Raw genomic sequence first — 14,789 nt, 5'->3', positions numbered from 1 at the left:
GATTTCCTATAGCACAAGTCCCAAGGTGGCAGCTTCAATGCGAGCTCTATGGGAGGTTGACTCAATGGCCACCTATGAGTCTCCAAACTCATGTATTTTGACCACCCGTTTTTGTTGAGCGAGTGGGAGTAGATCCACAAATAATGCAACTTCACCCTCATGTTCAATGCAATACTTCATGTATATGTTATGCGAAAATGATGGTTCTATGAAATGAATAACATCACCAATGACCCTATCATTCAAGATTGATCCTTTCTTTCCCCATAAAAGAATCCCAATGGCTAACTCTTATCCCTTGGAGGCATCTATAATTTCTAAATTTTTGTCATATTTGGTGGTATTTTGAAATTTTTTGACTATCTCCTCACCAATTCCACACTAACCTTTTCTTAGACTTGTTTGTCCCAGTAGATGATCTAGTTTATAGCCCACCAAACACATATCACCAACAAGCAAGGAAATGTTTCATAACCTTTCATCATCCTTTATTTTTCCCAATTCCCCATCCCATTCTCTAGGATAGATGATATGTATACCATGGACGTCATGCGTTAAACATCCAACATGTTCTAGATGTGCCCTACATAAGTACAATGAATGAAAAGGTGATTAATTCATTCTTCTTTCTCCAAACATAATGTTCATGTCCATGGCCCTACCAAAGCCCTCTTAAGTAAGTTGTACCATGTTAATGTTTTGTTGCTGAGAGCAAACCATAAGGTGATTTTGTATTTGAGAGGTACGGGTTTCTTCCAAAGGTGTTCCCAACACCATTTCCTCTCACGGGCCTATTTTACCTCAGTTTTTGGAAAGTATCATAATCTCTTGTAAAATATCTCATGGTTGTACTTTTGGACTATAGAATGAAGTCTAGTTCATCTTTGAGAGACAAGTATAAAACTGGATCATAAATAGGACACCTAAGGTCTCCATTCCTCTTCTTCCCACCTAGTAGCGCCTATAGCTTTAGTTGAGATATGTTACTCTTGACCTCAGAAGGTAAAATTCATCTCCCAAGGAAAAAACTGTTTTTGGAGTGTGAGTATTTAATCACTACCATAGAAAAAAAAAATATTATATGCCATCTATCATGAGTTTTCTCTAAATCTTATAGTTTTTCCATCCCTAATGCACTAGATTAGCCACTCCCCTAGAAGAGAGAATTAATCCACCAATTATCTCGATATTATGGAGGTATTCTTGGCCTAACTTTAGGGATTTCAATACCAAATGATAATTGACTACCATGGGAGATAATTTTCTGCCATTACTCTTCTCTACAGACTTATATTTTGTTTTAGTCTGCACAAAAGAATCATTTCCAATTGTTTGGAGAACGTGACTATGTTCTTTGAACACTAAACTCCTAGTGAATTGGGTGTTGTTGTATCTAACCATGGAGTTCCATCCTTCTATTTACTTCCCAAACATAAGAAATTGATGGTTTTTTCTATTGATGATGGTTAATATTTACTTAGACACTGAAGCTTGTGGACGTGTAATAAATTGCTATGCTTTGAACAATATATTGTAAGAGAACCAAATGGCCTCCTATATTAAAAAATATATTGGTCCATATCCCGATCTTGGCCTACACATTCGTGTATATCCATATCTAGCGAATGAGGCTTCCAATTGAATCTTATAACTATTACCCTTCCCTTATAAACTTTATCTAACGGGGAAAGCATTCTATTAAAAAATACTACGAAGAATCGTTTAGAATGTTTTAAATGATGCACTAATTTAGCTTTTATATAGAAATTTAAGTTTCTTTGTGGAAAACCATGAGGCATCGGGAGATCATAGACAAATTTGAATGAGATCCTTCACCCAGTAGGAAGACATCATCTACTAACTAGAGATGAGACAAGTATTTTGAGATTGATAATTGGACTCCTTCAAGGTATCATGTGTATTTGACTTGTTAAATTATCCTACTTAGCCCTTCTGCAAATAGAAAGAAAATGAACGAGGATAGGAGGAATCCCTGTCTAAGCTCCCTGAGGGCTCTAAAATACATTTACGTGAATTATTTAATGAGATTGATAAAATCCCATTGTCCACTTGACCACTAAAATGTCACCTCCCATCTCGTTGAAGAGGATTTTGACAAGGGTCTAATTTACATTGTTGTTTGCTTTAGATATATCTAGTTTGAAAGCCACTACTCGTTGCCTCTCCTTTCCATTGGAGAGTAGGGATTTTTCGCCGATATATACTTACTCAAGAATTTTGATTTTTTTTTAGAAACCCAAACTTCTCCTCTAGGATGATTTTGCTTAAAATTGGCTTCAACTTTCTTGCAATTAATTTTGATACTATCTTGTATATAATATTTTAGCATGAAGTCCTATGAAATTATCCATAGAAGTGGCATACTTCTCATTGGAAATAAACACAATTGAATTTTAGCTACCCTGGGAATTTTCTCAAGTTCCAAGGCTTCATGACTGCCACCACAAAGTCCTTGTTCAACACATTGTACAATCGTTCAAAAAGATTCTAAGATTAACCCATTTGGGCTAGGGTTTTTCCTTTTCTCATAGAGAAAAGAATGAGATGCGACTTTTCTTCTATTACTTTGGCTTTCAATTAAAGGTCCATATATTATGTTACAACATTGGGGAACATTTTTACCACTTCAAGGATGTCCCATATAGTACATGCTATGGAATAATTGAATTTATCAAGCAATTTTTCTAGTACCCCTTCCCCACATTGAAGAATTCTTCAGGCAGGGGCTATTTTGATTGGTTCTACATCCACTAACTTTATTTCCTAAAAGCAATGCAAGAGAAAATCACCCAGGGAATCCCTCCTTACCCACACCCCCCATAATTATGCTTGACGTAGAGTGAAGTTAAGGTCCCACTCTATAAGTAATTTGGAGCCTATACAATCCCTTAGGTGCGAATATTTTCCTAGTAGTATTTTTTATTCACATAGTAAGTGTAGACATTCACTACACAAATATCTATGTTTAATTATAAATGTTTTAAATACACATAAATAAATTTCCTACTAACGGAGGAAGCATGTGTAAAGACAAACGAGCTTCACTTTTTAACTAGATATTTTGATAGTCGCTCTATGTCTATGGTATAAAAAGGCAATCCTTGAAGCCACTCCCCTAAAATTTCATCTACTTTTTCTCCTAACACCATAGTTTCATAGAATCTAAACAAATTACCATTTTAGGCATGAATGAGCCTCTTCAAGGAATATTTTTTAGGTGTGGCCCTGACCCCCTTCACGTCGATGGGGAGGAATTTCATGGGAAATCCATATTGAGGGATTCTACTCTAGCGAAACATGAATTAATGGTTGAATGATGACCCTATTTATTTTCTAAGGAATATTTTCCTTGAGCCTCGAGGAAAAAAGAATTTTAAACCACTTTTATGGAGTATGGTGGGTTTTGAGCCACAACTTCAAAGGGCTAGAAAGCTTCTTTAGCCTTATCCAAAGAGTGCGAATTGTACGTCTCTCGAGATAAGGGATGTTTTTTGGCTGCTTTTGAGGTGATGGATACCAAATATATATTTATTTCAAGGGAAATGGATTATGAAGAGCTATAGGAATTTTGGCTAATCCTCTTCAATGAAATCGTAGGGATGGAAATCCCTCCACTCAATAATTATTTTGATAGAAAACCTAAGGGAATTTTTTATAGATCAATGGGGGGAGAGAGTTCTTAGCTACCACTAAAGGATCATTGAATTCTTTTTCCTATATTACTAGGATGTTCCTAACTTCCAAATCTAGCACTTTGCATCAATTCATTGGAGCCTCTTCTTCGCGGGTAGTCCCTTTTTGTTTCAAAGCTATTTTGTGTAGGGCTCCTCTTGTCCACTTCTGGGTTCATATGTCAACTTAGTGGCTTGTTGCCAAAATATCTAACTAGGTTTTGTCTTCATAATGACATACGTAATCCTCATTTTAGGTATTTAATTTAATGAGAAAAATAAATGTGTTCTTACTTTCTTGAGGCCTAGGTTTCATGCTCAAGAGGAATTTATTCCTAGCTTCTACAGTTTATTATTCATTAAGAGCTTCTAGAGTTTATTATTCATTGTCATGTATGAAAGACCCATTTCGGCATGTTACATATTGTAAAAAGAATTTATTTGAGTCAAAATCAAGTCAAAGAACCCTCCAATACCAATTCATGATGCAATATTCAAGTCGGACTACACTCATGATTAAGTTGTCCTAAAAGAAGAAATTTGACCCAATAAGAAGCTTATATAAAGGAGACCTCAACCTCAGTTGGAGAAGAAACTTCACTCACTCATGTTCGATCGCAAGAAAGAATAGTGTGAATAAGAATAGGACAGGGGAGGAAGAGAAAGTCAAGTTCCTATGGTTTTTTTTGGGCTAATACTCTCTAGACTTGTGTAGAAATTAGGTCACACATTGTAGAAATAAATTTTAATCGCATAAATGAAGGTAGGGCATCAAGAATAACCATACTGGAAGTCAATTTCTATAGGATATATATTTTACCCAAGTGAAGGAGAAAAGAATGAGATGACACCATAATATATCTCACATGAAAATGCTATGGCTTCTACAAATATGTTTCTAGGTAGGTCAAAGTTGCAAAATATTTTTTTGTGAAGATTGAAGTTGCAAAAGAATCTCCTTGAAAGGTTAAAATTGCTGAAGAACCTACTAGGGAGGTTGAAATTGTAAGATGAAGGAGCTGAAATTTTGAATTCTAAAAAGATGTTTTAAGCAAGATTTGACTTTGTGTTGGAGGGTCTTTGTCAAGGGTCAAAGTCTTGGAATTATTTAATTGAATATTCTATAAGATGAAAAATTATTGTGGGTTTTTTGTCTGAGTCGGAGAGGATTTTGCACAAGTTGATTGCCTATATCTTGTGTCCTTTGTCTTGCTGTTCTTTATGGTTTGATAGTAGTTTGATGAAAACAATAATAATAAAATAAAAAATAAGAGGAAGTAGATCAACAAAAGTAAAAATACATCACAAATAGTTACCAAAGTTTGAGAAACCATCCTATGTTGTTGCCCCTAGATTTCTCGACATTGTATCAGAGCAAAGGTGACAAGTAAATGAAGGGAAGATCAATAAAGGACATTCACGAGACTAAGCACTAGAATATAATCAAAATAATATATCATCTAGAAGGACAAGTCGTATGAAAAGAGATACAATAATGAGGAATACCGCATCATATTAAAGGAACTCACTAAAGAAAATTTTAAAACTCTAGTTCATTCAAAGAAGGACTCTACACTTGAAGAACTATTGGGAACCTTGCTCAATCATCACTGTCAAAGAAGGCCTCAAAAGACCCTACCTCCACTGAAATTAAATATGTTTACAAATGAAAGAATCTTGAAGTCTACTCATGCAAGGGAATCAACAAGAAAGGAGTTTTTGTCTTCATCAATATTTCAAGGTGATCTCCCTCTCTTTAAGTCAATGATCACTATTTGAATAAAGACATCTTCTTCAAGAAGAAATATTCTATCTCAACATCATCATAAAATCAAAGAAGGTGAAAGGTTGAAGATATTGTCATCAAGAAGTATCTTCACAACTAAGTATCTTTATGTTAACATCTGGATCTATTGAAATGTATTTTTGCAACAAGAGAAACAAGTTAGTTGGGTCATAAAACATTATTGCTTGGAAGAAGATAACTGATTTGATCCTCATATAAAATGTAGTTGTTGAACATGTTAAGTGATTAATCACTAAACCTATAAATGAATAAGATAAACAATTTGAAAAGTACATTAAAGGGGAGGTAAGGGCTCAAAGGATTCTAATTGAGTCCATCAAATATCCCCTCATACAATATGCATCAATGTTGGAGACATCAAAATAAAGATATGACAAATTGGTAGAATCATTATCCATAAGTACAACTTGAGAAGTGATATAATTAATACAAGAACTCTAAAAAATGAAGATATCAAGATAAAAAGGAATCTCCTCATACTTTATTAGGGTGTCATAAATAACAAACCAACTCCAAGAGTTGGGAGAAGTATGCCGCACAAGGAAATGAATACTATGGTGCTCAGTGCACTACCAAAGGAATGGGGTAACATCACATCACACATCAATGAGAACACAGAAGATACTTCATTCAATGAGATATGGTCATTATGAAAAATTGAAGACACCTAACTAAAAGAAAAAATTGAAGTAGGACCAAAGGAGCAATCAGAAGAATTTTCTACCATGGCTAAGAGGAAAAGGAAGTTTGGGAGGGATGGTCCTCATAAAAATAAGTAGAATATGTCAAAGATCCACTGCTATGGTTTTCATGAATATGGGCACTAAAAATAGATTGATATAAGATTAGAAATGATAACAAAAAAAGAGGAAGGGAAGCAGCCCATATTATTGAAGAAGTAGAAGCTGAAAAGAAGAAATCCAAGGAGGAAGAAAAAGTTTTCTATTATAGTTGAGATAACCTCCTTCACCTAGTTCCTTTCAATTTTGTGTTTCAAAGTTTTGTAAAGTATAGATATAACACTATAAAAAATTATAACCATGACAAGATGCATCATGTTAGGGGATCACATCATAAAATCATATGACTGAAGCAAGATCTCATAACATCATCATAGGAAGCCTAAAGGATAAATGAAGTAGAAGTCTATGACATTCATCAATAGAAGGACGTAGCTATTGGTAAACTCATTAGAAGGATAAGTAGTACTTATGTATAGAATAAATTCATATATTATAGATCTCATCATACTTCATTCAAAAGGAGCATTTCCAGGATGAGGATGAACAAACATGCTCTGTTGGAAAAATTATTGGAAGATTCACCTATTGCAAGAAGCAAGTGATTCACCAATAATTCCACTTTGTATAGGATTCATGGGATGATGTCATGGTCACAAAGATGTTAAGAAGGTCAATATGATTCAAGAAATTTTAATGAAGGAATTTGTCTAAGGAGGTCTAGAAGACCAAAAAGAATAAATGAGGTATGTATACTTAAAAAATGAGTCATGTCAAATAGTTGTAGATATCATGAATAAATGTTCTACCTCATGAGCATGATAAAGAGAAATGGATATCCTCATTTGGAAGGATGCATGAAAGCATGATTCACATATTGACTAGATGATATTGACATAACAAGTCCTCATATGGAATATGTGATGATGAATAAAATGAAGTAACTATGAATGGAAGTTCATGGGATGAAGAAAGTAAGCCGATCTCTTGAAATATGCAACTATGATCACACAGAAAAGGATATAAGCATCTAATGTAAAATATACTTGACCAAAACATATCTATGGAAGAGGTATGAAGATTCTAATGAAATCTAGAAAGGAATCTTACCCTTGAGATGTAATATACTTTTGGAGATGTATGAATATGTATGCAGAATGTTGACATGGTAACAAGTAGTTGTCATGATGTAAGGCCATAACAAAGGTAATGTTAATTTTATGTTAATTTTTATTTTCCAAACAATATCTTCATGGGATTATACAAGCTACTGAAGCAAGAGTTCTAGATATCATCTAGATCTATTAATCATGTACTAAGATTAAAGAACCTAAAGGAAACATGACATGGATGTTATAGACATTTTTGTGCCCTACAACTCCAAGCATGAAATGTCCATAAACCAAGGGCTCCTAAGTCCCTGAAAGTGTTGTTCTAACCCCTAAAGGAACAAGGTCAATAGATTACAGCTTCTCCCAGAAGTTCTCCACCAGAAACTGCTCAGAATTGGTCAAAACAAGATCATTGCAGCCGGTCCACTAGCTAGGTGCGTTGCATCTCACCCAAATGCACTGTGAGGTTGTGTTTCATTTCAAAACTCCCTTTTTTAGGGTGTGATGGGTGAGAAATGACAAATGGCAATGTCATTCCACGAGGTGGAGAGGCAATGGAAGCTTCTAGAATCTTCTCCTATGACACTTGCCTCACTGAATTCGACCAAGGATGAGTAAGAGGCCCTCAGTCTCCAAGTGGAAGAAAGAACTAACAGAGAGAAGACACTAATCAAATCACAAGCTGACTCATCCTCCTTACAGATATCTATATATGGATCCCTCATCCCAGAGATCCAGAGGCTGGAATTTTGCATATTGTAAGGAATTGTTGTTGGTTTCTAGAGACAAACATCAGATTGTTGGGTGATTTATGATTTGTTTGAGGTGAAGAGGGGCTTCTTTTTTGGGAGGTTGATGCTGGGTCAGAACCACTGGTGGTAACTCCTCCTGGATCTTTTCTTGTTTATCAATAAAAACTATTTGAGTTCTCCTCCATGCTTTTGTATCATTGATGCTTGTTACATTTGTATGGTTAACTTAAATATGATCCTAAGTTGTTTATGAATACAGATCCATGTCTTTGTATAGTGCTCTTCTTCTGTGATCTTACAGGTACTTTGTGAAGCTGGGCATGCAAGGGAGCAGGTAGCTGGAGACTATCAAAGAAGAGAGGGATTGGATCAAAGGATTAACACAAGACACAGGTTGGTTCTTTCTATTCCTCTCTATCTATAATTCATAAAGAAAATACAAAAGTAGTCTTTCTCTATTTGTTTCTAAGGCAGCTGTCACACCTTAGTGGGATAGAGCAGTTCTAAATAGACACTTTTCCCTGTAACAATGGAGAAGGCAGTTGTATGAAGGAAAACCAAATATGGACTAATATATCACTTTCAAATGAAGGAAAGGATGAAATGACTGGCATGATTCATGAATGAAAGTGATTGATTATCTATACCATACATGTCCCAAAATATGAAGGCCCCATATCAAGGAAGATAAAATTCATGACATTAAAAGAGGGAGCCCTACATGGAGTTGATTATCCCATGATCTCACCAAGAGAGTTGTCAGAAGAAAGTTCCTAATTAAGAGGGAGTTTGGTCAAATCCCTTGTTAATATCAATCTTGGGTACATTCATTTTATATGAATGGGTACATTCCTTCATAGGAATGTGTATATCCTCTGTGGGACACATAATTTTTGTATTTACTTGGGGAACATAGAGTCGAGGATTGAGTAAACATCTAATATCCAATACTCTTTGAGGATGTGGTAGGGAATACAAGATGAGAGTAGCCATAAAGAGTTGATATTCTAGGAGGATCAGGAATCCAAATTAAGAATATTCCTGGAAGGACATACCTCGAGACAACCTTGGTGGGTTATGTACCTTGAGAGACAATGATGAAGGTGTCTATAAATCATCAGTCTCAGCAACATTATGATATGATATTGTGGATAGATAGGGATGTCAGTAAAGGCCTTGCTTTGTGACCATGATGGATGATCTGATGTTAAACAGATGAGTTTCTAATCCAACTCTTCTTATGAGAATTATCTAGATTTAGAATGTTCGAGTACCTCGAATGAATTATGAATACCTCCGTAGTTAAGAGGGAGTGGTGAAATATGTAATTAGGCTCAATCTTCATAGTGACATATGTAATCATGATTTTATGTATTTAATGTAATGATAAAACTAATTTTGTTATTGTTTTCATGAGACATGGGCCCCATCATCAAGAGGAATTTATTTTATAGGTCAAGCTTCCATTCTGAGCTTCTAGGGTCGATGAGTCATCGACATGTATGAAAGATTCATTTCGGAATGTTACATATCGTGAAAAGAAATTATTCGAGTTAAAGCCAAGTAAAAAACCCTCCAAGGCCAAGTCATGATGAATTATCCAAGCTCGTCAACACTCATGACCAAGTCAACCTAAAAGGAGTAATTCAACCCAATGAGAAGCCTATATAAATGATACCATGACCTCACTTGGAAAACACATCTCACCCACTCAAGAATTATCGTAAGAGAGAAAATGAGTGCGGAGAAGAAGAGGAGAAATGAGGAAGATAAACTCAAGTATCTGTGGTTGTTCCTGGGCTAATAATCTCCACACATGTGAATAAGTTAGGGAAAATATTGTAGCTATAAATCTGAATTGTAGAAGTGAAGGTATGGCATTAAGTAGGACTATTTTGGAAGTAGAATTCCCTAGGAGAAAGAATATACCCAAGAGGAGGAGAAAGGAACATGATGACACCATCATTTCTCTCACATGCAAGGGTTAGGGTTTCTATAGAATATTTTTCTGGGTAGGTTGAAGTTGCAGAAAAATTTTCTGGGTAGATTGAAGTTGAAAAGGAATCTACTCGATAGGTTGAAATTGAAAAATAATATTCTCAGGAGGTAAAAATTGGAGGAAGATGTAGTTGGAAGTTTGAATTATAGAAAAATGTCAGAAGAAAGATTTGACTTAGCCATCAAGGGTCTAGGTTAAGGGTATAAGCATTGGAATTTGTCAATTGAAGATTCATTGAGAAGAATTATTATTGTGGGTTTTCATCTCTGAGTTGTAGAGGTTTTAGTGCTGGCTAATGACATATATATTGTGTCCTTTTCCTTATTGTTCTTTATGGCTTGGTAGTTGTTTGATGAAACGAATAATATTGATAATCAGTAAAAATAATATGTAAATAAAAAAGAGTGAAAATAGATCACAAATAGTTATCAAAGATCGAGAAATCATCCTATGTTGTTGAGTATATATTTATCAAAAATTGGCTCATGAAACTTAGAGCATCCAAAGGGGACCTTCCCATAATATGTTTTTCTTAGAAACCATTTTTCTCCTCTTTCCAAAAGTGCTTAAGGTACTAAGTTCTCAATGCCATCCCCATCCACCTAGAACTAGGCCCATTTTCAATCCACCTTCGACCTCCAATCATCCTCCAACTTTGAAAACACCCACATCTTATTATGTAATTTCCTTCATGGTGTCTTCCTCAAAAAAATCCATTGTAAGACCCAACGCTACTATAAATGGGCAGAAAATCCATTGTTGTACTCAAACAATACTGATAAAATTGGTGATATTGGTTGATTTCCTTTTGTTTGGTTTTTTGTATTTTCTTGAAAAGTCGTAAATACAATTAGATATATTATGAAATGTAGAAATTTGTTGGATATTTAATGTAATTTTTCAAATTTCTAACCATCTTTTACTACACCGAAAACCCGATGTATATTTGACATTCATCAGATTTTTGATGTTTAATCATGTTGGCCATAACATTGTAAAAACTGATGTTTAACAAGATAAGTTTTGTTGACTATTATTTAATGTCTATCCATAATTTGTGTGCATTAGAAATTAGACAAAAAATGATATATAACTCTTATTTTCTATTCATAAATAATTTATTAATTGGATTGCCAATAGTTGAACTATGTTTGGTTTTAAAAGAAAAACAATTTTGAAAGATTAATTAGAAATGGGTGATTGAAAATGTTATTTCCCTTTTAATAAATATAAGACTACAATAGGAGATTACTTTTGATAAAATAGGTAGACAACATTGTAGATAATTTTAACACTGTGAACATGGGCATGAATATCATCCCTTTCTAAATTATTCATTGCATGTCTTTATATTATATATTTTTATTTGTAAATCGAGGGGCTTATAGTTTAAAGGGTTTAGAGTTTGTGATTAAGGGGTTATATAACCTTAGAGTAAATAATAATTTAGGGGATTAAGGGGAAGGGGTTATTGAGTGAGGGTTTAGGGTTAGGGGCTTAAGGGATTAATTAAGAGGACTAGGCTTAACATGTTAACGAATAGGGGGATAGAATCTAATGGGATAGGGAGTAAATGGTTAAGGGTCAATGGTTTATACTTAATGATCTCTCTCTCTCTCTCTCTCTCTCTATATATATATATATATATATATATATATATATATATATTCATTTTTTCCATATCTGTGTATAAGTGATTTGAGATTTTTAAAATTTTGTCTTTATAATTAAAATTTATAAGTTTTTGTTAATGAATATTAAATTTGATAAAATTTCAATAAAACAAATTACTTATAATGTATCATAAAAGTACATCTTTAAAAATATAAAAATATTAACATTACAAAAAATTCAACATCAAATTATAATTTAGGGTTAGTGGTAAATAGGTTAAGGGGTTAGAATTTAAGTTAGGTTTAGGGGGTTTAGGGCTTACGAAGATTAGATATTAATGGGTTTTTAGGGAGTAGGGGTTATGGTTTTGTGGTTCGATTTCTTTAGCATTAGAGATTAATGTACTATTTGATGGATAAGGGGTTAGCGAGTTTCTTCGAGGACATCTGGTAAAATTCAAATGATACATAGAAGATTAGCATGGCGCCCATGTGCAAGGATGACACACATAAATTGAGAAATTTTCCAAGGGGTTAGGAGATAACATTTTAGGGTCTTAGGGAGTAAGGGATTATTGGTTAGTATTTTAGGGATGAATCCTTTAACAATTAAGGGTTAAGGGGCTAGGGGTTAGGGGTTTAAGGGCTTAATTAAGGGGAATGGGGTTAACATGTTGAGGGTTAGGGGGATATGATCTAAGAGGTTATAGATTATGCCATAATAAAGGGTTAAGGATAGTTACTGGTTTATAGGTTATGTTTGTCTTAATGGATAGGGATTAGAGGGAAAGTTTCCATTGAATTAATATCCTAGATGATCACCAAGTGAAATAAAGGAAGGATATGACATAATGATAAAGGAAGAAAAACATTATGTTATTTTTACTAGTTTCCACTATATATCTCACAAAGTGTCTCGATTTATAGATGTCAAGAAAAGAAAAAAAATCCTACAATTTTCCAACATATTTTGTAAACATCTTGATAAATTGCAAAAACCTCGTCATTTATTTTTTGTTTTTATTTCTTACTTTTAGCTAAGATAATTGATCCATCTAAAATACTAACTCCTAAGTACACCGAATGAGTGGATGAGAAATAACTTCATAAACACTAATGGGTTACCCCCTAATTCCTTATATTTTAACCCCTTATGAATTAAATCGTGGTCTCCAATTACTTGGTCTTGGAAAATTTTCCATTCACACCAAACTTGTGGCCTATCAATGAAATCAAGAAAAAATATCACACATCTATGAAGGAGAAATAAAAATACGTTGTTTTTCCTAGTTTTGAGTATATATCTCACAAAATGTCTCTGTTTTTACATGTCAAGGAACCTAACATTTTTCCTATATTTCTTAAACAAATTCAAAAACATATTGATAAACTGCATAAGCTTCATCGTTGACCATTTTTATTCTTTCTAACTCTTAACTAAGTTGTTTTTTTCATCGTGTTTGTTACCTTTGTTTTCCTATGTCATATTTTTAAACTTTTTCACTGTTTTAAATTATTTATGTACACTAATATTGCTAGACTATTTATAATTATAAAGAAATAGTGCTTGAGGGCACTCACCATGGATTAAGATGACATGGCCATTCTACAACCACCTGTTCAAGAACATGGAGAGACTATTGAAGATTAAGTTAATTATCCTATGTAAGAAGATGATGATGCTAATTACATGGTTGAAAAAAAGGGGACAAATATATTGATATGTAAGAAATATAATAATGTTGGAATTGATGATCATGACGACCAACTAAAGGATTTTTTTTATATTTATACTTCGAAAGGAAACACAACCTCTTTATGAAGGCTATAAAGTATGTCTTCTCTGTACTATCTTGTTGTTGGTGAACTTAAATCATATGAATGGTTTTGTAGAAACTTGTGTCATGCAACTTGTAAGTCATGTCGTATATTTTGTAACATTTTGTACAAGATGATGATCTGTAAAATTTCAATACAATGTGTATTATTAATTTTCTTTACGTTAAGTAGTACATATTTTTTAATTATGTTGTAAATTTTTAGGTGAATTTTTGTTACCATCATCAAATGTTTTAACTCACACATAGTGATATTTACATGCGATGATGAAATATATTAGAATCTAGTATTAAGATATTCATGGATGTTCTCATGATTAGATTATTTATTATGGAGAAAAAGTTTTCAAATAAGAATTTTTGAAATGTCAAACTGGTAGATATTGAAAAAATTAATAAACAAAAATTGTCCCTCACAAGGTTCTTCTTACATTCTCATAATTCCACCTTTGCAATGATTATTGAGGACTAAAAGCATGGCACAGTGTATGGATTACCATGGAATGAAAAAAAAGGTAAACATGGAATTCTTTGAATGTCTATAGATGCATATTTTTTTAATAATATAAAGGAAATAGGACCACATTTTAAAGGTGAACCTCAAAAGAATAGGTTGTCACTCGAAGCTAATGGTGTCAATCCATTTGTAGAGATCATATATACTTACTCATTGTGGCATGTTTTTGTTATCAACAATAACATTCCTTCACATATGTCAATATAGAGGGAGCACATAATGTTTGAAATGGTTGTTCCACGTATTTGCTTAAAATAATTTCTTTCAACAATATGACATCTCATTTTTCTTTTTTCATAAATGTATTTGATGTTTGATATTTTTTTATTTACCCATATATGTAGTAATTATGTACTAAATTACCAATCACTTAGGTAAGTATCAAGTCAAAAATATGAATCTATATATAAATCCTCTAATAAAAGAGTTAATAGTGTTATAGAATGGCATATGTATGCATGATATCTCTAGACTAGTAGGTGTGAAAAGGGAATTTCAATTCCATGCAATTCTTGTATGGAAAATTCATGATGGCCAGAGATTAACACATTTATATGGAGTGTTATAGTGTTACACTACACTTTAATACTATTTAATTTTATGAATTTCATGACATGAATTTTTTTTCAACAATCCCTTCATTGTACATACTTCAAATAATTGGTATACAAATTAATCCATCTCTTATAGGTATTAAAACAAATGGTAAAATTGCATGT

At 33.3% G+C, this 14,789-nt stretch overlaps 1 protein-coding gene and 1 non-coding gene across 2 annotated transcripts in view; one reads left to right on the top strand and one right to left on the bottom strand.

Moving 5' to 3' along the window:
• The window catches only part of LOC149224632 (protein neprosin-like), a 147,254-nt gene that overhangs the window by 4,411 nt on the left and 128,054 nt on the right, over positions 1–14,789 (bottom strand). The window lies entirely within an intron of this gene.
• On the top strand, positions 12,147–12,251 carry LOC149224633 (U6 spliceosomal RNA). Its single transcript, XR_016249795.1, has one exon. It is a non-coding gene; the product is annotated as a U6 spliceosomal RNA (small nuclear RNA).

The sequence above is a fragment of the Pinus tabuliformis genome, chromosome Q, assembly GCF_031772625.1.
Source record: "Pinus tabuliformis cultivar Carrire ecotype Pingquan chromosome Q, CPIR1, whole genome shotgun sequence".
Lineage (NCBI taxonomy): Eukaryota > Viridiplantae > Streptophyta > Pinopsida > Pinales > Pinaceae > Pinus > Pinus tabuliformis.
The sequence above is the reverse complement of the archived record's forward strand: the minus strand, read 5'-3'. Positions and strand labels throughout refer to the sequence as shown.